This window comes from Fukomys damarensis, unplaced genomic scaffold (assembly GCF_012274545.1).
Source record: "Fukomys damarensis isolate Sample0158 unplaced genomic scaffold, DMR_v1.0_HiC HiC_scaffold_37, whole genome shotgun sequence".
NCBI classification, from domain to species: domain Eukaryota; kingdom Metazoa; phylum Chordata; class Mammalia; order Rodentia; family Bathyergidae; genus Fukomys; species Fukomys damarensis.
Genome location: NW_022900949.1, coordinates 16044852 through 16071766, shown reverse-complemented (window position 1 = coordinate 16071766; position 26915 = coordinate 16044852). Strand labels below are relative to the sequence as shown.

The 26915-nt window shown below is 37.2% G+C and overlaps 1 pseudogene; it reads left to right on the top strand.

Moving 5' to 3' along the window:
- The first annotated feature begins 5882 nt into the window (after positions 1 to 5882).
- Positions 5883 to 12592, top strand: LOC104855165 (annotated as a pseudogene).
- The last annotated feature ends 14323 nt before the right edge of the window (positions 12593 to 26915 follow it).

Here is a 26915-nt window from a genome sequence, read left to right as displayed (position 1 = left end):
GGTTGGAGGTTTTTTCTTTTAGTACTAGAAATATCTCATTCCAGGCTCTCCTTAATCTAAGGGTTTGTATTGAAAAGTCTGCTGTAATTCTGATAGGCTTTCCTTTGCATGTAATTTATTTCTTGTCTCTCAGTGCTTGTAGTATTTTGTTCTTCTGTTGGGTTTCTGGGATCTTAATTATTATATGTCTAGGTATAGATTTTTTTTTTGTTCATGGCTAGTTGGAGTCCTATATGCCTCACTTATCTGTATGTCAAAATTTTCCCCTCTATATGAGAAGTTTTCTATAATTAATTCTTGGAACAGCTTTTTAAAGTCATTTATATTTTCTCCTACTACTTCTTGAATTCCTATCAATCTTATATTATTCTTCTTAGTATCATCTAATAGTTGTTGTATCAATTTCTCATGATCTGATACTGTTTTTAAGAGACCTCTCTTTTCACAGTCACTGACTCCAATTTTATCTTCTATATCTGAGATTCTATCTGCGGACTCTTTTATTCTTTTGTGAACACTCTCAATGGAGTATTTAATCTCCTGGATATCTGTTTGAATCTGTCCTATGAAATCCATTTCTTTCTTGTATTGGACATTTATTGTTTCCAATTCTTTCTTATGATGGGCATTTATGGCTTCTATATATCATGGTTCTGAGCTCATCTATTTTTTTTGTCAGTTTCTGTTCTAGAGTCATGAATTATAACATTCATTTTGCTTGTCTTCTCTATTATTATCTGGGAAATTACTTCTGTTTTATATTTCTCTAGAGCCTGATTGATCAGTTATTGGACATTTATTGTTTCCAATTCTTTCTTATGATGGGCATTTATGGCTTCTATATATCATGGTTCTGAGCTCATCTATTTTTTTTGTCAGTTTCTGTTCTAGAGTCATGAATTATAACATTCATTTTGCTTGTCTTCTCTATTATTATCTGGGAAATTACTTCTGTTTTATATTTCTCTAGAGCCTGATTGATCAGTTTTGTTACTTTCTGTGCTTTGTGTGTAAGACATTCTCATTTTCATCATACTGAAAAAACAGCTCATTGAATCAATCACAAGCCTTTATCCTAATTGATACAATCAGCACCACAATATAATGAAGCACAATTTGCAAATTAACCACTTCTGGTAATCATCAATCTATCACCTTCAAACCATGTAAATTTAATTAAGATCAAGAAGTAATCCAAAATATGCTTACAGTAAATAAACTTTTCAATAAGGATGTTTACCATTTACAATGGGGGCTTAAAACAAAGTTAAGACAAGAGGAGTAGATAAATATAAGAATTAGAGAAAGTTTCATATGAAGCCAAAAGACGTAGAATGACCAATCATCAGAAAATTGTTAAATGCAAAAAGGACAAGCAAAGTAGAAATATAGTAACCCTTGAGTGAGTTAGAATAACATAAGAAAAGAACATAAAGACAAGAGAAAAAAATAATAAAAGAAGAAATCTGAATTAGGACAAGAGCAGAAACAAAAAGAGGGATGACGGATACTACAGTGGAGTAAGAGACTGAGTTAGAGAAAGAAAAGAAAAAGAAAAAAAAACATTTGCAGAGTAGGATAAAAAAAGAAAGAAACAAAAATGAGTTTAAAGGGACTCTTTCAGACTATATCACTGCTGTCGTAATATACAATATATGCTGCCATTTGCAGGGCTGAGTCCCCTGATCTCAGCTAGGTGGTGGCAGAACCCCACAAAGCAGACTGAGCTCAGGCTGCAAGGCCCAGACTGAGTTCCCTGACCTCCTAAAGGGCTGAACTCCACTCAGTTCTACTATAAATTTCCCCCACCACTTCTTTAAAGATGTTAAAAGTTGAAAGTGCCAGAAAATACTCTTTAGGACCACCTCTGCCTCTCCAGAGTAGGTCCAAAGACTGGTACAATCAGGAGGTCTAAAAACATGAGGGTGAAGGTTGTGGGGGGTTCTGGGGTACCCGCGTGGCTACCTTTCTAGCACTGAAGATGGCGTCAGTGGTGTCAGCAGGGGAGGGCCTGGCCAAGAAGACCCTCTGGAGCTGAAGATGTTGGGAACTCCACTGCGGAGGGAGCAGCTGAGAAGCCTGTCTGGTGCTAAAGATGTCTGAACACAGCCTGCAGTACAGGGCACAGCTGAGAAGACCCTCTGAGGCTAAAGATGGCAGACCCAGTCTGCAGGAGAGGGCACGGCCGAGAAGCTACCATCTAATTCTTTATGGCTGAGTAGTATTCCATTTTATAGAAAAAACACATCTTCTTTATCCAGTTTCCAGCTGATGGGCAAATGGGCTGTTTCCAAGTTTTAACTATTGCAAACTGTGCTGCTATAACCATAGATGCCCATATGTCACTTTGATATGATTCTTTTAATTCTTTTGGAAAGATACCCAGCAGAGGGATGGCAGGGTCAAATGGAATCTCTATTCAAAGCTCTTTGAGCTATCTCCATATTGATTTCCATAGTGGTTGCACCAGTCTGCACTCCCACCAACAATGGAGTAGGGTTCCTTTCTCCCCACAGCCCCGCCAACATTTGTTATTGTGTTATTTCTTGATAGCAGCCATTCTTTGTGGGGTGAGGTGGAATCTCCGTGTTGTTTTCATCTGCATCAAATTTTCTAATGACACAGTAATGTTATACTCAAATTTTATTTTGGGTATGTTTTTGCAAGCTCATGTTACCTTTATAAATCACACCCTTTGTCTGAGGGTTTTGTATTCAAGCCTTAGAGATAAATGCCTTATATAGTAAATATGCTTTTGTACAATACTGCTGTTGGAAACATTGTCTTTACTCCAAGCTCTGCCCTGGATAATTTCTACTATTTTGAGGCAGGCACTCGGTAAGTCATTAAATTGCAGTGGCTGGGCCTTTACATGTACCTGGCTTCTACTTCTCTGTGGTAGAAGTAACTAACTTGTCAAAACATTCATGCACAGGATATAGTAGAAATTTTATTCAAGCTATTTTGAAACTGTACAGAAAAGGATTTACAATTTCATCTTGTTCACTTCAGTTTATTAAAATTTTAAAAACTAAAATATGTCATTTGTAAACATCTATTTGATGAACTTTAAATTGCCTTCAAAAATTTGTGTATGGTTTTGGCATTCTACTTAATATTGTTATTTTTTTCCTAAAATTTTTACTTTATCATTCTTTTTGAGTAATGCCTATTTTATTTTCATAAAGTAGAAACAGGTCTGCTGATTCCTTATTTTGTAGTGATATTATATTTTTAATTCCTGATCCCAAATTATTTTCTAGGTTTTAAAATTGCCTACTCTGCTCCTTTTGAGGTGAAAGCTTACTTTATGTGCTCATATTCCTTCCTTTTATTGACTTGTCAAGGAATATAGTGCTTACATTATTCCCTCAGAACAGGCTTTTTCTTTTTCCTTTCTGTTAAGATCTCTGGAGATCCTTGCTACTATTTCCTGGTCAATAGACTTGTTTTCTTTTTGATTTGACAGTAATCACAGCGACTATTGATTTTTACATTGCTTGACTTGTTCAGTATAGTTTGGAATTTAATGAGGACTGTGTGTGTATCTCTCTTTCTCTCTCTCTCTCTCTCTCTCTCTCTCTCTCTCTCTCTGTGGTGTGTGTGTGTGTGTGTGTGTGTGTGTGTGTGTGTGTGTGTGTTATTTAGCAAAGAGTATTTTAAATTTTCCTACAAATCTGATTAGCTTCTACATCAGGAAGTCCATGGCTGATCAAAACTTATCTTGTCAGGGTGTTTCTTTAACTGTTTATACTTAAAAGTGTGCTTGGTTGTAGCAGATAAAATCCAATTTATACTAATATGTTTGCTCTGCTTTCAAGATACACAGTTCTAGATTTAAAAATTATGTTTTTGATCCATACATGTAAAATTAATCCAGGTTACCATTGTCTAAAATTTCTATATAGATATTTAAAGATAGCAAGTGGTTATTACTATTGCTATCACAATAGATTTTAGGTTAGATAATAATAATAAAATCTCTATTTGGCAAATGATATCATATTCTTATATTATTCTTTTTAATCACTAATAGTCTTTGGTTTGTGGAATACCTTTTGCTTGCAGATGTATTCTTAAAGAAGATATTAGCATGACAAGCCTGGCCTTCCTTTGTTTTCAAGAATTTTAATGGAGTAGCTGACAGTCTGAAGTTTCATCCTGTAGATTCTCAAGTGTTAATTAAAAATGTTAATGTTTCCCCTTACTTTTTTTCTCTTCAAATAGAGATTATCTGGAAATTAAATTGCTTGATAATGACAATTTCACACTTTTAGTTCTTCCTTTCAGCTATCTTGTATTTAGCAAGTTTTTTTTCTCATTGAGTTTATTGGTATATTTTAGGTATACAGTACAGTTACATTCATCATTGGGATCTTGTACCTTTACATGACATATCTTGGTTTTTATTCTTTCCCCATACTCCTACCCTCCCCACCTCTCTATTTAAAAAACTTTATTCCCACTTTTTCATTTTTTTCTTCTTGCCCTAGTCCCTTTCCCCCACCCTTCCCATTTCCCCTATACCTTTAGCCCTTCTCTTCCTATTTCACATTGTCATTTATATCATTAGGATCTTATTTACAATTATAGTTTTTCACACCTGAGAAACTATTTGGTATTTACACATGTGTGACTTATTTATTTCACTTAAGAGTATAATCTCAGTATGCATACATTTACCTATGAATGTTTTGAAGGCCACACTAATAGGGTTTTAAAGACAATTGTTTTACTTTTCAATTTCATTTTTATTAAGTTTTTGGTGTAATATTTCAGTAATGGAAACCTTCTAGGGTTCTTAGTGAAACAGTGGGATTGCTGAGATCCACACTAAGTTTTTACATTCAGTAAATGTGAGGTGGGAAATTTGCAGCTAATGGGCACCTGCACTTTATAATGGGAATATCTCTCTGCCAAATTAAAGAATATAACTCACTCAAGCATGGTAAGTAGAGTCAAATAAAAAAGAACATATCAATTAAAGAAGCTAGAAAGTAATTTAGAAGTAATCTGAAATTTGAGAGCAAAATGTAAATAGTATAAATAAATAAATTATAAAAATGATCACAAATTAGAAATACTATAAATTCTTTAAGAATAAGTTTCCAACTTTGACAGGGAAGTCATATATTTACTTATTTCCTGCTTACAAATGATATGCATAAAAATAAACAAATATGGAAAAATTCAAAGACAGAATATAGAGGTAATTATAAAGATATTACTATGTATACTCCAGTTAGAATAGATCTATAATAGATGTTTTAATTTCAGAAAATTTTGACCAAAAAAGCATTATTTAAAACAAAACAAAACAAAAAAACAAGAAATATAGTTGGCCCATTTAGTCTGGTATGGAGGTTCAAATTATCATGATGAAATATTGTCTGATTTAACATATCAGAACAATGTAAAATCACTTAATGTCAAATATCAAAGGAGAAAAGAGATGAAGTATGTTTTGATGATGCTATTCAGGAGTAGGAAAATATCTAGGAAGATATAAAAGGAGAGGAAGTAAAAGGAAATAGTGATGCTGAACAACTAGGCCACAGACACACACTTAGAGGACCGACTGGAGATTTTATTCAAGGGGTGGGAGGAGAGAGATAGAGCAGAGAGAAAGAGCAGAGAGAGAGAGAGAGAGACAGAGAGAGACAGAGAGAGAGAGAGAGAGAGCAGAGAGAGGGAGGAGGAAGAAGAAGCAGAAGCAGAGAGAAGAACAAAGAAAGGAAGGTTCTTTTATCAGTTTTGGGGTGGGCTATTGCTTATTTATGAGGAGTGAGATACTTTTAACCTATCACAGGCCAGATTGCTTTTATGGGCCTGTAAGATCCTCCCAGGGAGGAATCCTACTACTCTGAGTCCGGGACGCCGCGATGCACCATAAACACCCCAGAGAGATGATTCTTGATGCAAAACACAAGAAGTCTTTATTCCAGCACACTGGGGCTCAGCTCATAACCCTCTCAGGGGCAGAGGAGTTGAGCCCCAAAGCGGGGTAGATACACAGTTTTTAAAGAAAAAAACCACAAGCTATAGGTGTCGCGAGCACGAACAGGAGTCGGATCCCAGGCTGTGAGCACTTAAACGTCTCACTCGCCCCGAGGTAATAAAAACTACAAGTGATATGTCTTTAAAGGGGTTTTATTGTCACACAAGCAATGCAAAGCAATATCAAAGCAAATGTCACAACCACAACCAGGAGAGCATTCTAGTCCTTCCCCTCAGCATCGAGTCAGATGCAATACTGAGGTATAAGCTGTAACAGGGTTATACGACCTGAGTCCGTAACACCGAGCGCCGGGCTGTCGGGCAGAGATTCGAGCTGCAACGTGACGATCGGCTCCGGTTCCAGCAGGGCCTCCGGCAGCAGTCAGTCAAGTCGCGTGGCGTGGCGACGCAGCGACGAGCGACGGTCAGGTCGGGTCGAGATGGACGACGACGACTGGTCTTGGGTCAGGGGTTTTTATACCCCTAGCTGCTCCTTATCGCTCAGGCCAGGTACTCAGGTCCAGCAGATGGTCACCTTACAGGAGGACGTCTCGATGTCTCAAGCCTCACCTGTAAGGTGACCTGTCATCCTTCGAGGTGACAGATGGTCGTAAGGCGGGAGATAAGGTCGCAAGGCGGGCTTGGCTAGCAAGGCAGGCATCTTCCACTTCATGCTAGCAAACAACTATGACTTCATGCCACTGACAGCATGAGATAAGAAATACCTACTCCGCTGCCAGCCAAGCTGTCAGCTGAGCTGTTAGCTGCTAGTCACACAGGGCACTTTTAACTTATTGATTCTATTATTTCCTACCTATTAATTACATGCTCAGTACAATAGGGGAGGGGGAATTCTGAGAAAGTGGAGGGGGGCTTCAGTGGGGGATCATTTACGGGAATGTTTAGGGCTAGGTCAGGTCGTTCCCGTACCAGATGCTTATCTTGGTTCCTGTTCAGAAATGGGTAACGTGACCTTCTGGCCTGTCGTAGTTAGCTGACTCTGCTAGGGATTGGGCTACTGGAGCTTCTTGAAAACTTTCCTAACAGGCCCAGTCCTGCAGACACAGGTTTCAACTTTCCTGGACCACTGTGGCCTTGTGGGAGAGGGAAACCAGAGATAAGGGCATGAGGTCATTTTAGGAGCCAAGATGTACCAGGAGAATCCACCTGTGAGGTGGCATCACAGCATACTTTAACATGATCAATTCCCTAACAGGAAGTAGTACAAATAGAAAATAGATGGCCATGAATGAGGGCTTCCAACAATCCTGTCTGAAGGAAATAATAACTTCTGGGCACTAATAGAATATTTTAAAATTAAATAAACATGTCTAATTTATTAGATCCATATAGAAAACTTAGCAAACTACCTTAGAATATGTATTCTTTTAACACACTTTTTATAATTTTCTTTTAGCTTATTAGTACACATGTGTAGTGCATGTTTACATTTCTCCTGCGGAGTTGGTACATATACTTACCACATTCCAATTCCTGTTTTCAACTATATGCTTCACCTCCTATCCCCATTCTTCCATTGCCTGACCTCCTTTTATTCTGATGAAGATCTATCACTACTTTCTATTATCTATCTTTTATTTTGATCTTTATTCTTATTCTGGATCTCTCATACAAGAGAAATCATGTGGGAATGTAAACTAGTACAACTACTATGGAAATCAGGTTGAAGATTCCTCAAAAAAACTGAGAAAAGAATACATATCCTGAGCTTGGGATATAGGTCAATGGCACAGTATTTTTCAAGTTTGTGGGAGGCCCAGTATTCATTCTACCTCACTGCATAAAACAGCAAGAAGATGGAAGACAATTAAACATTACAAAAGGAAATAGTGTGTTTTATTGTTATTAAAGGAGACAGCAAGTGACACACAGAGAGGCAGCAGAATGGAAGTAAAATAAAAAATTTACTCCATGGATGGGGATCCATCACACCTAATGGCGGTGCCCTGATTGACTCCTCCATTGGGCTACAACTCTTATTTTTATAGGGTTTTACAGCTTTGATCTTATTCAGTTGATTATACTGCATTTTCACAGATACCCAAAATGTGATAGCAAGGCAGCTGAATTCCAAACTGAATGCAGTTCTTTGTTAGGGAAGTTACCTTTAAAATTCATTCAATTACCTATTCTAGCCAGGGGGAAGGGAGCTTGTTTGATTAACAAAGCTAACAATGGCTATTTTCACTTACAAACTTTTGTGGGGAGGCTAGGTATCTCTGGTACTGGTTGATTCTGAACTAAGCTGGTTGAGGGGCAGAAGTTATCTTATATTGTGACATTTCCTAAATTTTTGTTTATTAAGGTTTTCCCTATCATTATTATTGCTGAATTTTCACATATCAGTATACAAATGTAAAAATATGTAATTGGCTGAAGATTTTTTTTTTTTTACACAAAACTGGGGGAAAAGTGAAGAGAGTAGAGCTATTTGGAAGAAGCACTTCTACAAATGTTAATTTTGTCTTTATATTTATTTGTGTGCTTACCATATAAAATATTGATAAGTTTGAATTTTACAGTGTTCTAATTATATGAGCATGGGGAGGAATACAAACATTCACATTTTAAATGATATTAGATTGGATTGGTCTGTAAGGTAATCATTGATTGTTTTCCATGAGTACATCTGTGTTCACTTTGCAGGCTTATACCTAGCAACTACCAGAAACACCTAGCTTTCATGTTTACCATAGAAGAGATCAACCAGAATCCTCATCTTTTACCCAACATTTCTCTGGGTTATGAGTTCCATAATTTCATTTACAGTCATTGGAGGATATGAGAGAATTCCTTCATTTTGCTCACAGGGCAACGTGAGATCCCTAATTACAAGTGTAGGAGAGAAAGCAAGTGTGTAACAGTACTGACAGAAATGCCATGGGGAACTTCAGCTCAGATTGGACCATTGCTGGCTCTTTACACATTTCCACAGGCGAGTTGGTGGGGCAGGAGAAAATGAAACACATCCATATTTCTTCAACCATCAGGAGTGTAAAGGGTTAAAAATGAGGCTGGAACTAGACTCCTTTCAAAGTGTATAATGCACTAGAGTCTATACACACAGGCTTACTTGGTTATCCAAAAAAATTTTTTTCCTGCAATGAAGAGAGAATGAGCAACGATATGTGCTGGGTTTCTGAGCCCATTCTTTTATAATTATGAAAGTGCTTATGAAGTAATATGATTAGAAAGACAAACCAAACATAAATCTCCTTCTACAACAGTGAATTTTTACAGAGCATGCCTCAGATCTGCTACTGTGCTTTCCATCAACATTCTTCAAATTTTCTTCCAATTTTCTTTTTCTTTTGGTTTAAGTTTGGCTCTTTTGGCCCTACACTGACTGACAGTGGCCAGTATTGCCCTCTCTATCAGGTGGCCCCAAAGGACACATATTTGGCCCTTGGCATGGTTTTCTTGATGCTTCATTTCCACTCTACCTGGGTGGGCCTGGTCATCCCATAGGACCATGAGGGTCTTCAGTTTCTCTCAGATGTAAAAGCCAAAATGGACAGGAGGAGAGTCTCTGTAGCCTTTGTGAAAAGTCTCAATGTTGCTCTGTCATATATCTCAGCCACACAGAAACATGATATACTGACTATGGAAACATCCTCAGTCAATGTTGTGGTTATTTACTGTGATTATTGATAGTGGAAATGATGTAAACTACAACATATTGTAATACTTAGTGACATAGAGAGTCTGGGTGACAAACTCACAATGACATGCTGACCTGGCTGGGAGAAATTTGACACTGACCCATTCCATGGGATTCTTGTTTTTTAATATAACCATGAAGAGATTTCAGGTTTCAAACAATTTATCCAGGCATCTACCCCTTTTAAGTACCCCAGAGACACTTATTTCATTATGCATTGGTCCAAGAATTTCCACTGGTCCTTTTCTGACTGACTGTGTGTTGATGAACTGTACAGCTAACACCCCTGTGGCTTGGCTTCCTCCAAATTGTTTTGACATAGCCATGAGTGATGGGAGCTATAATACATACAATGCTGTGTATGCTGTGACCCTTGCCCTCCATGTGATGCTTATTCAAGAAGTGTAAAGGTCACCAATGCAAAATAGACAAGTGGCAATGCTTCCCCTCTGGCCAGTAATGTGTCTTCTGTCATCAAGGTGCCTCTCTTAAATTATTCTATGTGTTTCACCAAAGAATATTAGAATCATTTTTATAAAATACAAGACATGGTGCCTTATTCTTATTTTTAGGAGGTGACTGTTGAGCTGTATTGAAATGATCCTCAATCAAGAAGCCACTGGCAAACAGGAGGAGGACACAGGAGGCAGGCTCATTGCTTCTGTCTAGAGAATGGTGTTAAGCTCTACTGTGCACATATATGAATTTTTCATTTAATTCTGCAAACTCTCTTGATACTGATGAACTCATTTTGTTGGTAGATGCTGTGAATAGTCAGATTGATAATGGATGCTGTGGGTTTTAGAACCTTGGGATTCCATAGACTATTTTATTTCCAGAAACTGATGGACAGTTCTGGAACACAGTGACATTTTATTCCTTAGACATTATTGTGATCTAATTCAATAGATACCAGTGTTAAAGTTGCTTTACCTAAAAGTGATTAAAGACACTTAGGAATTTTCCCCTATCCATATTTCCTGTCTTAATCCTGTGGCTCTGTTCACACAGGATGATGTGTCTCTTTTAGCTGCATCCCTTTTTGAAGAACACCCAATTTAACAATCCTGCTGGTGACCAAATGAGCTTGGATGACAGAAAGATTTAGATTCAGAGTACGACATTCTCAATTTTTAGAATTTTCAAGATGGCATTGCACTTAATGATTAAACTGGGAACATTTTCTTCACATGGTCCACATGGCCAAAAAATGACTTTATCTGAGGATATGATAGATTGGGCCACAGGAATTATAGAGGTATGTTAGACCTAATCAGGATGAGCTTCCTTAACCACAGTAAACTAAATATTGTTATAGATTTTGTGCCTCAAATTTTTCTCATGGAATGGCCACATGTGGAAATTGTAATGCTCAGTTTTTCAATTTGAAAAAAAAATCTTGTTTAGCAGATTTCTCATAAATGGGAAAAACACATTTTAACTATATTTTATATTCACTCCATCCATCCAAGTGGAAAAACTCTTGTAGAGGACACTGATGATAAAGTTTTTCCTATACTTATTGAATTATTTGATATATTGAGTGATATTGCACACACTGAACACACAGTTTCCTCTTTGAACTGACTTCTAATTCATTTTCCTTTTATTCCATTCTTCTTGATCTTGTGCTTTTTTGCATTGCTGATAATTGCACCAGGGTTAAAGGTGTAGGCCAAGTGGAAAGGGCAAGGGAAAGGAAATAAGGGAGAGGAAAAAATATGAGAAAATGCAAAAATGGAAATAAAGTATTTTAAAATAGGGAAGGGAGGAGGGGGTGAAAGGAGTGCTGGGGTAAGGAGAAAAATGAGAACCAAGACCTGTCATGTAAAGGCACAAGATTCCAATGATGAATGTAACTGTACTGTGTACCTAAAATGCACCTATAAACTCAATGAGAAAAAAAATTAAAAACACACAAAAACTAAAAATGTATTGGAAAGGGAGAAGTATGAATAATAAAGTTTTCAGTGATATTATTTAGTAAGTATAAAATCCATATAAAGGTATGATTTGATATTGGATTTACTAGTGACAGAACACAAGACTATGACAAAAAATTTACCTGTTTCCATATCTCAGGCATTAGTCATTCCAGAATGAAATTTCAAAATTTAGTTTTGTAACATTTAAAATTATTATGTATGTAGTGATTATATTCTGTAATGGTTTTGAAAGATATCCATATTAAGCTATTAAAATACCTTTTGGGTGATAAAATTAAATAAGTGATTGCATAAAGCACGTTTATAGACCCAGAAACTCAATAATAAGACCACTTGACCTTCAATATTTTTCTTAATATGTATTTCCCTGGGACTTAGCAAATTATCTTAATTCCCTTCTATGAAAGTGTGCATTAAATAAATATCTGGGGAACCATTTATAAGATTTATTTAGAAGAGTAGATCTTTTATTATTTCATAAAACATAGAAAAATGTTTTATGGATATACCAGATATAAAAGTAAAATATATAACATCATTGCTCAGTGTAGCATAAGAGTATTATGTAGGAGTTATTCCCTATATACCATTCTTTTATTGTGTGTCTAGAAAGAATTGGAAAAGTGAGGTGTGATGGTACATGTCTGTAATCCAGCACTCTAAGAGCTTCATTGTAGCTTTCCTGGCCAGGAACCTGCCTGACATATTCAATGAAGCCAAGTTCCTGACATTCAGCATACTGGTGATCTACAGTGTGTGAATCACCTTTCTTCCTGTGTATCACAGCACCAAGGAGAAAGTCATGGTGGCCATGGAGGTCTTCTCCATCTTGGCCTCCAGTGCAGGGCTGCTGGGCTGCACCTTTGCCCCTAAATGCTACATTATTTTGTTAAAGCTGGGGAGAAATTCTCTGATTGGAATCATGGATAAAACACATTCTGTGAGAAAGAAGCTTTCATATCATTAAATATATTTGTTTTCTGAACCACACTGTGAGCCTGAAGTCAATGCTGAAGTATTTTTAAAGTTAGATATTAAATTATACTAGAGGACATATATCCATAATAAGTGATGCAACTTCTTTTTCTAATACTACATTGGCAATAGAAACTGTAGTCATAATCTTTTCAAGTTCAGTTTTATTTGGGTATTTTTTGTTTCCTCTTATTTAATTTGGAATTCTTCCTATTCTTTCTGACTGATTATACTATTGATTTTTGTCTTGTCTTCCCTTTGGCTTTCTCAATTTTTCTAATTTTGAAACGATAAATTCTTTTCTGTATGTCACTGTGTTTCTGAATTTTAATATATTTCATTGCTTTTTTTTTCAATTTGAAGGAGCATCTGGCCTTCAATGTGCTGATTATTGTATATTTTGCTAGTTATATCTGTATTTGTCTTCTCACATCTCCCTTCTGCAATATTAATTACAGTATTTTTGAAGCATCTCTGTCTCACGTGATTTTTGGTTTTTAGAGTTAGCTGGTCATATACAAGTATGAATACTCTTGATTATATGATGCTAGTGTATTCAATTTATAGAATGCTTTGTGAAAGAACCTGTAGATACACAATAGAAAGTTTTCCCATTCCAGATTTATATTTCCATTTATTCTTGTTTAATCACCCTTTGTAAAAGTCAGCTATATATATGTCCATAATGTACATTTTCATTATAATATACATGTAATAAATTTTCATGTCATGTTTACACCCAGAATTTTAAAGTGTTTTTTTGATTATGTGATAGGAAAATGTTTACTTGCCATATTTTCTTTACTATATATTTACATATATATGCACATTGATGCATATGTATTCATTTTTTCTGGGTGTGGTGCTATGCACATGTAATTCCAGCACTCTGGGATAGTGAGGATGGAGACTGCAAGTTTGAGCTCAATCATAGGTACTTAGAAACTTAGCAAACGTCTGTCTGAAAATAAATATTAAAAAATTCTGTGGATTTAGCTCAGTGTGCTGACACCAGTTTTTGGCTTCTGAGACATTATTTTCTTTTTCACTTTCTGATTTTAATAGTTCCACTAATAATTTTGAATCCTTATTTCTAATTAAAACATTAATTGCTCACGGTGTGCTGATCTTTGATACTGTTGAAAGTATATTTGAATTCAATATTTGGCATCATGTAAAGGTACAAGATCCCAATAATGAAGGTAACTTTACTGTATACCTAAAATATACCAATAAACTCAATGAGGAAAAAAATATTTGGCATCAATTTTAAATAAATGAAACAACTGTTCTCATTTGTATTAGATTTTTGAGTATGCATATGCAATAAAAAAGTGTTTCTTGAAGGGAATGAAAGAATGTTTGTTTGGATGGGTGGATGGAAGCACAAATGGGAGGCTGGAAAAGTGACTATTAAAGGCAAAAAGGATAAGTGGAGTTCATGGATACATCAGTGGAATTAAAGAGTGAAGGAGAATGAGGGAGTAAATACAAAAACAAAATGGAGAGATGGAGAAACTTATTCTTTTGTTATTGTCATCTTCAGATGTTTCCAGAATATTCTTTCAAAACTGCAATACATTTAAAATACAAAATACAATAATTTGTCACTGCTACATCAGAAACACACTCACAGAAATACAACTGTCCTCCTATGAGTCCCCTAAACTCTGCACAGCCCCAGCTCCAGCTCCTGGTATGACTAACTAATCTGCTGAAATAAATTTTTGAATCACCTGGATGTTTAGCTTGTCTCTATTTTCTGTATTTCTACATCCTGGGGCTTCTCTAGCCAGCCAGCACCTCCAATCCATTATTTGAAATTACAACAGTTCTGGGTGTAGCTGAATGGATTTACTGAAGATAGAAGACCCAACATGTGTGTGAGTGGCACCACCCAAAAGGCCTGTAGCCTGGGTTGGATAAAAGGGAAAGACAGTGTTACTGCTTGCTGTCTACCACACCATGGACTGTTCCTCCTCTGCTGTGCCTTAGTGCCATCCTGCCCTGACTTGCAGCCAGGCACCCATGAAGTGAAACTTTTATAAACTGTAAGCTAAAATAAATCTTTCCTCTTTGAACTTGCAGCTGTTAGGTATTTAGACCCAGCAATGAGAAAAGTAACTTGAGGATTGCAAAGAAAATGCAAATGAGACAAAAGAAAGAATAGAGGAAAATATGGATCTTTTGCTTGGGCAAGATGGTGCATTCCTAGGAAACAGCAGAGAAAGTGGAATTGGCCGCAGATATCACCACATTTAACAAAAAGCAACACAACCTATTCAATATAATATATATATGGTTTACAGATGCTGCCTGTAGAGTCAGGGGTGGAAAACACAAAAGGCCAGCTGCTCCAGGAGGATCCATTCAAAGGATGACCTGGAGCTCACTGCAGAGTCCCCTACAAGTCCATATCAGGAAGCTGAAGGTTCTGTGCTGGAAGGATAGAGTCTTCATTGGAAGCCTAGAGATGGAGATCAAAAAGTGAAAGCAAAGTTTGCAGCTTCTTGAAGGAAGCAATAGCTAAACTGCCCTCTTTTTTCCCTTTTTATGCCATGGAACCTACATGCTTATTGGTTGGTGGCACCACATTCAAGGTAGTTCTTCCCTCTTCAGTTAAATCAGTCATCCAGACACACCCAGAAGTGTGCTGATTTAATTTTCCAGCCATTACTCATTCAAGGTGACACAATTAATTATCACACCATGACTTTTGTTTCCTCACTGGAAAGTACTTCTCTTTCTCCAAGAACCCGCTGGCTCATGAGGCACTGCTTCCACTCATCTGTCAAGGGAGAAATGATGGTGGCATTTTGGAGACTTGCTAGATTCCCAGGGCAGGTGTTCTGGGTCCAGACAGCCACCGTAAAGAGAAGAGGAAGCTGCTCAAATGACTGCCCGGCAGAATCGAGACACATTCAATGGAACCAGAACTGCAAACCATCAGGCCACACATCCTGGGAGTCCTTAGCATTGGTCTTGTGAAGGATGGAAAGCAGATGTATGACCAAGTCCTTGTCTCTTCCTCCATCATCACTTAAATTTAATGGAACTGATTTTTCTAGTGATGGATTTCAACCTGTCAGCATAGAAGAGATCTTGGCAGTTCTTAAACCAGCTTCTGAGCAACAATCAAGTCTTGTTCTGTGTGAGATGGCCTAATTCCCTGAAAGATTTAAGTAGAACCTGCAGACGTTAGCAAGAAAGAGGCTGCACAGCATATTTCCAAATGAACTCATTATTGAGAGAAATTGGGCATGTCCAGTTTGGGAGGAGGAACAAGCAGATGCCCTGGGAGACATGAGCTACAAATGCACTCAACTTTGGGAACTGATCTTCACACAAGAGAAGGCCAGAGAAGCACTTGAACAGTGGGCAGGACAGTGGGCAGCAGCTGGGCTCCACTGCCACCCCAGGAAAGCAGGGGCTGAAAATATCTGGGGGAGGCAGTCAGAACAGGCTTCTTTGTACAAATTTGGCTGGTAGACACACAACTGACACAACCCTCAGGCAGAGTGTCCCCCAGACTACATGGAAATGGGCACAATAGCACTAAAATACGAACAGTCTCAACTCACAACGCCTTGCACCCCAGCATAGGTCTGGTCCAGCAGGAGAAATGGGCACCTCCTCCACAATACCATACAGTTGTAACAACAGTCCACCTGTCCTTCCCTCAGCAGGACAGCCTTCAAAGCCTTTTCACACACTAGATCTCACTGAACTGTTGCAACTCCATGAAGGAAGGATCATGGATGTGACTTGATAGAGGAAGAAACTGAAACTGAGATGTGGAACAAGACACAACTTGAAGAAGCCACTCCTTAAAAGGGGTCCCTCAGGCCCAGTGACTTCCTTGAAATGATCCTAGAACATTCCTAGAACCCACTACTATTCTGAGACATTTGTCTAGTGACACTTTGCTTCATGTGGAAAACAGACACTCTATGAGTGTCTCTACTCTATTGTGTATATTACATGACCACCAATTTAAATTCTAAGTTTTGAAGTAAAATGAACACTACTCCTATAATTCTATTATGTTCCTCACCCTAATAGATTGCCTTTGTAGAGAAGTCATGTATAAAGTATGAAATTTCCCTTCATGCCATGCTAGCAGAGAACAAATGACATTTATTGCTTTGATTTAGTATGCAATACAACTTTGTTGAAATGGGGAGGTGTATGCAATCTTACACAGTTGAAATGAGACTGCTAAAAACAAAAAAAGCCACCAGGTTTTTATCTAGTACTTATTTGTTTAAAAAATAAATGGGATATTTTTGATGAAACCCCTTTGATTTAATTGGTTCTTGGTTTACCAAAATCAGCACATATCAAAGAGAAAAGAATGCCTCCCACCTTGGCACAGTTTCATAACACACCCCAGCAACAACAGATATAGAACAAGGCCATTAGTGAATTCAGACACTTACCTGGCTGCTGAATTAAAATGTGTGGCTTTTGTATTCCACAGAGATTATGTAGTAAAACACAATGGGACTGCAGGTCAGCACTCATTTTCCTTTTCTGGGCTGAAAAAATCAGTGCACATACAAAATTCACCGTGACATCCACTAAAAATACAGGCAGGCTGCTTATAAAACAAGTTCTAAGGCTTTCTAAAGTTGCAAGCAACCAAGCCAATATGCCAGGATTCCAGTGGCCATTAGCCAAAAATTTATATATAATTTGGTGCTCTCTAGTATCGGAGATGTGGTTCAGCACTTATAAGAAGTGGCAGGGACCACATAAAGCAAAGGGCAGAGGTATGGCAGCCAGGTGTTCCTAAAATCTGATGGATGACCAGGAGGTAGCACTGGAAAAGTGGGCAAGGGCCTTCTCCTGCTTAGGTCATGGGTAGCAAGGGGTTTTGGTAGTTAAGTGACACAATCAGACTGTGGTTTGGAACAATTCAGCAGTGGAAGTGGAGCCATGGATGGTGACAATAGATTAAATGCCTAATGTGTCAGTCCCCCAGGCTTACTTACAATCTTGGGTCAGACTATTGGAACAGCAGTCTTATAGAGGAACAGAGAAGCAGCAATTACTGGCTGATTTGTTTGATTCTTTTATGCTTGCTGCCTAGAACAGTACCTGGTACATAATAGTGCTTTATATAAACATACAAGAGTATTTTTGTACAAAAGTCTAAATAATTATTCTGTCAAAATACAGATCCTGCGTCCCACACATCAAGCAGCCCTCTTTGGGTGAATGATGAACTAAGGGTTGCTTCCCACCAGCAGACATTGTGTGAGCTATTTTCCTCATTTCCAGATTCCAATAGTGAGGTGACGGTACTACCCCAGAATGGACCACGACTACCTCCCACTTATGATTCTTCCACTACTGAGGCATAAGAACCATGGCACCTGGATGTAAATAAGGTAACTTTGGAACCCTGACCAGACTGAAGCCTGTAAATTTGCATCAAACACTTACCTCTGACCTCCCACTTACAGGAGATGCATCTATAGAGGAACCAGGAACAATTATCCTTTTGGAAAAACAAGTCTCTAAAGTGACATTCCCCAGGACTCTCCCAAGGTAAAAGGACCCAAGTGATGGATGCCAGTGGAAGATGCAGCATCCAACCCATGGATACATGGAGAGTCCACACCATCTGTGAGTAGGTGGAAACAGGTGCCTTCTGTCTCCTCCCATTGCCCTACATTTATAAATGAGGAAACTGAGGCCACCAGTGGAAATGAGTCTGTCTGAAATTACAGCTTGGACAAGAGAGAGCAAGAAGCCTGCTTTCTCTCTGGGGCTCAAAAGTGGCCCTCCAAAGGTGATGTCTGACAGGATTTCCAGAGCAATCTCCTCTCTCCCAATCCCAAGGCCACTAGGAAGCTCCACCCACATCAAATTCTCATCTGCTCAGCTGCACTTCACCCCACACAGCTCCAACTCAGGAATTTGGGACAGCTTCGCTGAGATCCACTCAGGTCCCTTGGGCTCCTCTGCCTCACTGGGTTTCCTCCAGGAGATCCCCTGTGCGTTCAGCACAAGTTTAGCCTGGCCAGCCCTTCCCATACCTTTGTCTTTACCCATTCACTACTCTTTTTCTGACAGCTGTCACACAGGGTCACCTTTCTGGCTGTAATTCCTGGCTAAGTCTCCATCAGTTTGACCCACATGCTTAAGGGTCCAGCACAGGTACCTCCACCAGCATAGCCTTGCTCATGTGCCAGTATTTTGCTCACCCACTGCTTTGCAGAGTTCCAGCCCTTTGCACACTCCTTTTGTACTCAGGGCACTGACCTCACTGTACTGTCAACTGGGCCTCCTCTACCCACCATGTGCAGAAGAGCACAGACTGGTCACAGGATTGCCTTAACTTCATCTCCTCATGAACTGGGTGAACTGGACTCCATGGTATTCTGAAACTACCTTTCTTCCCTCAGCCTGTGCTGAGTCCATGGGGACCAGAAACTGCACAAATTCACCCAGATAACTTCCAAGAAAATGACACTGCACCCCTACCCTGAGGGTGGGGACTGGTGATCTCCACTGTGTGCAGAGCTATTGTGAGCAGCAACGGCCTACAGACCTGCAAGACAGCTTGGGAAGGCTCGAAATTTGAAAGGCTCTTATCTTTTTTTTTTCTTTTTTCAGCTTTAATTGAGTTTATTGGTACATTTTAGGGATACAGTACAGTTACATTCATTGTTGAGATCTTGTACCTCTACATCACAAGTCTTGATTCTCATTTTTTCCCCTTACCTCTGCCCTCCCTTCACCCCCTCCTCCCCTCCCCATCTACAAACACTTTATTTCCATCTTTTCATTATCTCACATTTTTTTCTCTTCCCTTTTTACTCTTCCCCTACCCATCCCACCTTCCCTACACTTTTAGCTCCTTTCTTCCCATTTCTAAATGTCAGTAATCTTATTAGAATCTTATGCATTGTTGAAGATTATTTACACCAGGGAAACTATTTGGTATTTACACATGTGTGACTTATTTATTTCACTTAGGAGTATATCTTCAATATGTATCCATTTTCCTATGAATGAATCTATTTTCTCATTCTTTATGGCTGAGTAATATTCCATTTCATAGAAAAACTACAAATTCTTTATCCAGTTTCCAACAGATGGGCACATAGGCTGTTTCCAAGATTTAGCTATTACAAACTGTGCCGCTATAAACATGGGTGCACATACTTCGCTGTGATATGATTCTTTTAGTTCTCTTGGAAAGATACCCAGCAGAGGGATGGCTGGGTCCAATGGAACCTCCAGTCCAAGCTCTTTGAGGTATCTCCATATTGATTTCCATAGTGGTTGCACTAGTCTGCACTCCCACCAACAATGGAGAAGGGTTCCTTTCTCCCCACAACCCCGCCAACATTTGTTATTGTGTGATTTCTTGATAGCAGCCATTCTTTGTGGGGTGAGGTGGAATCTCAGTGTTGTTTTCATCTGCATCTCTCGAATGACCAGTGATGTGGAACATTTTTTCAAATATTTTCTTGCTGCTTTTACTTCTTTGTCTGAGAAATGTCTGTTCATTTCGGATGCCCATTTTTGAATTGGGTCTTTATATTTGGGGGGACTGATAGTTTTGAGTTCTTTATATATCCTTGATAATAGTCCTTTGTCTGAGGAACAGCTGGTAAAATTTTTTTCCCACATTGCAGATTGTCTCTTAGTTCTGCTGATGGTTTCTTTTGAAGTACAGAAGCTTTTTAGTAAGATGAGATCCTAGTTGTTGATTGTATCTGCTACTCCCGTGCTACTGAGGATTTGTTCATAAAGTCTTTTCCTATACCAATGTCTTCCAGAGTTCTGCCTAACTTACCTTCCAGCAAGTTTAATGTTTCTGTTTTAATATTTAGATCTTTAATCCATTTGGATTTTAATTTAGTGCATGGTGAAAGATAAGGGTCTAATTTTAATCTGTGGCAGGTTGACATCCAGTTTTTCCAACACCATTTATTAAAGAGGCTATCTTTCCTCCACTGAGGATGGTCAGCTCCTTTGTCAAAGATGAGGTAGCTGAGTCCATCTGCATTTGTTTTTGTGTCTTGCAGTCTGTTCCACTGATCCTCAGGCCTATTTCTTTGCCAGTACCATGCTGTTTTTATCACAGTGGCTTTGTAGTATAGTTTCAAATTAGGAATTGTTACACCTGGTGCCATGTGCCTGTTGCCTAAAATGGCCTTTGCTATTCTTAGTCTCTTATGGTTCCAAATGAATTTTTGGATTCTTTTTTCTAGTTCTGTGAAATATAGTTTTGGAATTTCAATTGGCATTGCATTCAATGTAGCAGTTTTGGTAGTATGGTCGTTTTCACTATGTTGATTCTTCCAACTCAGGAACAGGGGATATCTTTCCATTTTTTTATATCCTCTTCAATTTCTTTTTTCAGAGTGCTGTCATTTTCAATGTAGAGATCTTTTGCTTCTTTTTTTAGATTGATTCCTAGATACTTCATTTTTTTGGATGCTATTGTAAAAGGAATTTTTTCCCTTATTTTGCCCTCTGTGAGTCTGTTATTTGTGTATAAGAAGGCTATTGATTTTTGTGTATTCACTTTGTATGCAGATACTCTACTGAATCTGCCAATTAAGTATAGCAGATTTTGGTGGAGTTTTCTGGATCTTCAATACAGAGTATCATGCCATCAGCAAATAATGACAGTTTACCTTCTTCCTTTCCTATCTTTATTGCTTTAATTTCTTTCTCTTGTCTAATTGTTGTGGCTAATGTTTCCTGAACTATTTTAAAGAGAGTGGTGATAATGGGCATCCTTGTCTTGTTCCTGATTTTAACATGAAGGTTTTCCGTTTTTGGGCATTTAATATGATGTTGGCTGATGGTTTTTCATAGATAGCCTTTATTAAATTGAGGTATAGGCCATCTATTCCAATTTTTTGCAGGGTTTTTATCATGAACAGGTGTGGAATCTTATCAAACGCTTTTTCTGTGTCTAGTGAGAGGATCATATGGTTTTTGTCCTTCACTTTGTTAATATAATGTATTACATTCACTGACTTTCATATGTTGAACCACCCTTGCATCTCTGGAATAAATCTGACTTGGTCACAATGGATGATCTTCTTAATAATCCTCTATATTCTGTTTGCTAGTGTCTTATTAAGGATTTTTGCATCCATATTCATTGAGGAAATTGGCCTGTAGTTCTCCTTTTTAGTTGTACCTTTCCCTGGTTTGGGAATCAAAGTGATACTTGCTTCCACGAATGAATTTGGAAGTATAGCTTCCCTTTCAATTTCATTGAAAAGTTTGAAGAGTAATGGCAGTAGTTCTTCTCTAAATGTCTTGTGAAATTCAGCAGTGAATCCATCAGGGCCTGGGCTTTTCTTTGTTGGTAAATTTTTAATTATATTTTCAATTTCACTGACTGTAATTGGGGTGATTAAATTGTTTTTATCTTCTTTGATGAAATTTGGTAATTCATAACTATCTAAAAATCAGTGCTACATAGTATGTATTCTTAAGTCTTTAGAACAAGTAGTCTATGAATTCAGTCAGGATCACTTCACCTTTATTTCTTTAGAACTCTATTGAATCCCTATAGCAATGTGTCTATAATTTCACCTTTATTTTATTTTAGTCACTTTGAGTAATCTTAATATTTACTATAAGACCAGTCAGGCAGATTTAAAATTGCCTAGGCAAGTTTGTTCATGGTCTCTTTCTCTTGCCTAATGTTTGTGTCTGTTTTTCCCCAAATTGTTTCCATTGTCATTCTCAGTTGAGTGATCTTTTATTGATATTTTCATATAAACCTATTTATTTATTTTTCCTTGTATTCATTTGGTATGTGTCTTATCACATATAGAATAGAAAACATGAATTTTATTCTAAAGGAATCATGGCCCATCACAGAAAAGGGAACTGGAGAACATTAACAGCAGATAGCTAGAAGTTCAAGGATCTGAGCATTGCTGAGTTGATAAGCATTTTTTTTCAGTTTGGACTGAATTATTTAATTCTTTCTTACATGATAAAATAACTGGAGAATGTAACTGTCACCAAAGTAAAGGGAATAATACAGAATGTAAAAGCATGTACAAATTAATAAATAAAAGAAAAACATAAAATATATTTAGAAGTTTTCCCAAAATGGGAAACAATATATGTGTGTGTGTGTGTGTGTGTGTGTGTGTGTGTGTGTGTGTGTGTGTGTGTTATGTCTTCATCATTTTTACTCTGCTTTCCCTTCACTTTCAACTGTCTCCTTTTCTAAAGATCAATTTCCCATATCCAGTCTACCTCTCCATTTTCTACTATCTCTATTTATTTATTTATTTATTTATTTATTTATTTATTTTGGTACTGGGGATTGAACTCGGATCTTTGGGATTGCAAGGCAGGCCACCAAGCCATAATTATGGTAAATCCCCGGCTATCTCTCTTTATTTTGCTCTTTATATTACATGTGTTTCGGGTTTTTCACATAAAAAAGAACATGTGTTAATTAATGTTCTGTGTCTGATTTACTTCAACTAGATTCACTGACTTAAGGTGCCTATATTTTGTTTAAAATGACTCATATTTGTAATTATTTATGATTAATATTCCATTGCATATACACAGCACATATTACTATGCACTTTTTCAGTGAAATAGGGGCCACTTCTATGATTTGGCTAATTGGGAATTTTGCTGCTATAATCATGGATATGTATATATTACTATAATATGATTTTAACTCTGTAAGGGAGAAATTTAGGAGTCATAGCTGTGTCAAATGGATTTTCCATTTTTAGTTTTATGAGGTATTTTCATACTGATTTTTATTGTACAGTGTGTGTTACATTCTTGCAGTCAGTTTAGAAGGGTTCCTGTATCCCCACAACCTCATTTGCTTTCCTTTCTCTTCCCCCCCTCTTTTGTGCTTATGATGCCAGCCTTTCTTTTTTTTTTCTTTTAAATTGAATTTATTGGTACATTCTAGGTAGACAGTACAGTTACATTCATTACTGTGATCTTGTGCCTTTACATGCCAGGTCTTGGTTCTCATTTTTCACCTTGTCCCCACCCTTCCTTCACCCCCTCCTCCCCTCCCCACCTTCAAACACTTTAATTCCATTTTTACATTTTCTCATATTTTTTTCCTTTTCCGCCATTCCCCTTTCCCTATTTTTCTCACTGTCCCTACACCTTTGGTCCTTTTCTTCCTATTTCATGTTGCTAATTGTCCTGTTAGGATCTTGAGTACTATTTTAGTTTTACACATGAGAGAAACTATTTGGTATTTGTGTATGTGTGACTTATTTATTTCACTTATTATTTCACTTAGGAATATATCCTCAAAATGTACCCATTTACCTATGAATGAATCTACTTTCTCATTCTTTATGTCTGAGTAGTATTCCATTTTATAGAAAAACCACATCTTCTTTATCCAGTTTCCAACTGATGGGCAGATGGGCTATTTCCAAGTTTTAGCTATTACAAACTGTGCCACTATAAACATGGGTGCACATATATCACTGTGGTATGATTCTTTTAATTCTTTTGGAAAGATACCCAACAGAGGGATGGCTGGGTCAAGTGGAACCTCTAATCCTAGTTCTTTGCGGTATGTCCATATTGACTTTCATAGTGGTTGCAGCAGTCTGCACTCCCACCAACAATGGAGAAGGGTTCCATTCTCCCCACAACCCCGCCAACATTTGTTATTGTGTGATTTTTTTGATAGCAGCCATTCTTTGGGGGTTGAGGTGAAATCTCAGTGTTGTTTTCATCTGCATTTCTCAAATGATCAGTGATGTGGAGCACTTTTTCATATATTTACTTGCTGCTTTTATTTCTTTGTCTGAGAAATGCCTGTTCATTTCAGATGCCCATTTTAGAATTGGGTCTTTATATTTTGGGGGCTGGTTGTTTTGAGTTCTTTATATATTTTAGATAATGGTGCTGGCCTTTCTTACTGGATTAATGCTGAATTGCAATGGTTTTTTGATTTGCATTTCTAAAATGGTCAAAATGCAGAGATATTTCATGTAAAACTGAATTTAAAAATGTCTATTCATTTTAGTTTTCCATTTTTGTTTTGGTTTTTTACTTTAGGAGATTCTAATATTCTTTTTCCCCTTATATATTGTAGAAATTAGTCTTCTTTCAATTGAGCAACTATAGCAATTTTTCTAAGAAAACTTTATTTTTCAATTGGGAATCTGTTCACAAAGTTTGCCTGCATCTGTATCTTCAAAAATTTAACCTACTTTATATTTTAGCAGATTCAGTGTTTCTGTTTGCATATATGTCTTTGATGATCCATTTTCATTTTATTTATCACATTGTGAGAGATATGGGTTTACATCTATTCTTCTGCAATGGACAGCCAGCTTTTTTTAATTCTTGCTTTTTTTTTCTTTTTGTACTGGGGATCAAACTTGGGAACTTGTGCTTGCAAAGCAGGAGGCAGAACCACTGAGCTAAATCCTGGACCTGGACAACCAGTTTTAACAGCACTCTTTGGTAAAGAATCTATTTTTCTCCAGAGTTTGATTTTATTCCCTCTTTTTCCAAGAACAGATTACTAACACTTCCTGGGGCTGTTTCTGCCTCTTGTTGCATCCAATTGGTCAGAATATCTAGCTTTGTCCCAATACCATACAATTTGTATTACTCTAGCTTTGACATCTGAGAGTATATCGCCTCTTGCTTTGATTCCTTTTTTGTTCAGGTTTTGTTTAGATATGCTGGCTATTTTCTGGTTCTGCATCAATTTTAGGATTGAGTTTTATAGTTGGGTGACTAAGGAGGTTGGAATTTTGGTTAAAATTATGGGAATCAACAGATTATTATTCCTAAATTAAAATGAAATAAATTAATATGAAAGTCTATCACATTCCAGATGTTTAGAATGCATGCACTCTGACTTGGAGGTTTATCTTCAAATAGTGAGAGAGAACCATTAGTGAGTTTAATCCAGGAAACATCAAAAAGCCAAGTATATTCCATTTTATAGAAAAACCACAGCTTTTTTATGTTTCCTGGATTAATAGAAAAATGGATGCATATTGAGTTTATACTCTTAAGTGAAATAAATAAATCACACATGTGTAAATACCAAATAGTTTCTCTGGTGTGAAAACTATAAATAAGATCCTAATGATACAATTGACAATATGCAATAGGAAGAAAAAGGCTAAAGGTATAGGGGAAGAGGGAAGGGTTGAAGAAATGAAATAAGGGAAAAGAAAAAATATGAGAAAATGAAAAAATGGAAATAAAGTTTTTGTAAATAGGGAAGGCAGGAGGAGGTGAAGGGAGGGCAGGGCTATGGGGAAAAATGAGCACCAAGACCTGTCATGTAAAGGTACAAGATCCCAATGATGAATGTAACTGTACTGTATACATAAAATGTACCACTATACCCATGAGAAAAATAAAGCAATGTGTAAGGAAGGTAAGTAAGGTGTAAGTATAAATAATCTGAAAAATAATCTACTTCAAGCACCAACATAATCCACTCTTGCTTTTAAAAATGGTTGAATTTCTTGTTAAGATATCACAAGTTAGTAATATTTAATTATACATTGTTCTAAATTCATTTTACAAAAACCCAAATTAGAATAATCTGAGGATATATGGGCAGTAACTACTCAAATATTTTTTTAATATTAAAAAGAAATTCCAAAGAAGTGTATTCTATAGTCTACAATATAGGTGCTCATTTGGGTTACTTGTAATAAGTGTTTTCTTAGTGGACTTATTTATATTTAAGGTTCCATTTTGTCATAAAATATTCAGCTAAATGTGTTTTCTTGTTTTCAGCCCACTGTCCCTTTTTCTGGCATTTTTCTAAGTTTCATGGGAAATTGCTGGCCTTGGGCCAAATTTAGTTGCACATGTTTCTGTAGGGCTCTGAGCAAAGTATAGCTTTTGCAAATTTTAGTTGTTAAAAAAATTCAGATTGATATTACTGATATTTGAAAATAATATGGAAATCCAATTTCAGTGTTCATAGATAAAGCTTTGGGGAATACATCAGGCTTCCTTCATGTTCCCAGTGCCTCTGGCTGCATTTGTAACAGTGGAGGAGTAGAAATATCTACTACTTGGCACTTTACAGATACAGTTTGCTGACCATGGCGCTAAGTCAGTGATTGCCAGCTAGCTTGTTGATGGTTTCCCTAATTGCTGACAGTTGTAAAATGACCAACACCTGAATATCTGTGACTTATTCATCAGCAACGTGATTGTAGTTCCCAATATTTTGTAAAACAGATTGTGGTTCAGTAGTACTCAGTTTTCACATTAAATTCAATAAAAAAGATATACTAATTCTTTTCACTATGCTCATTTTTCATTTCTTGCTA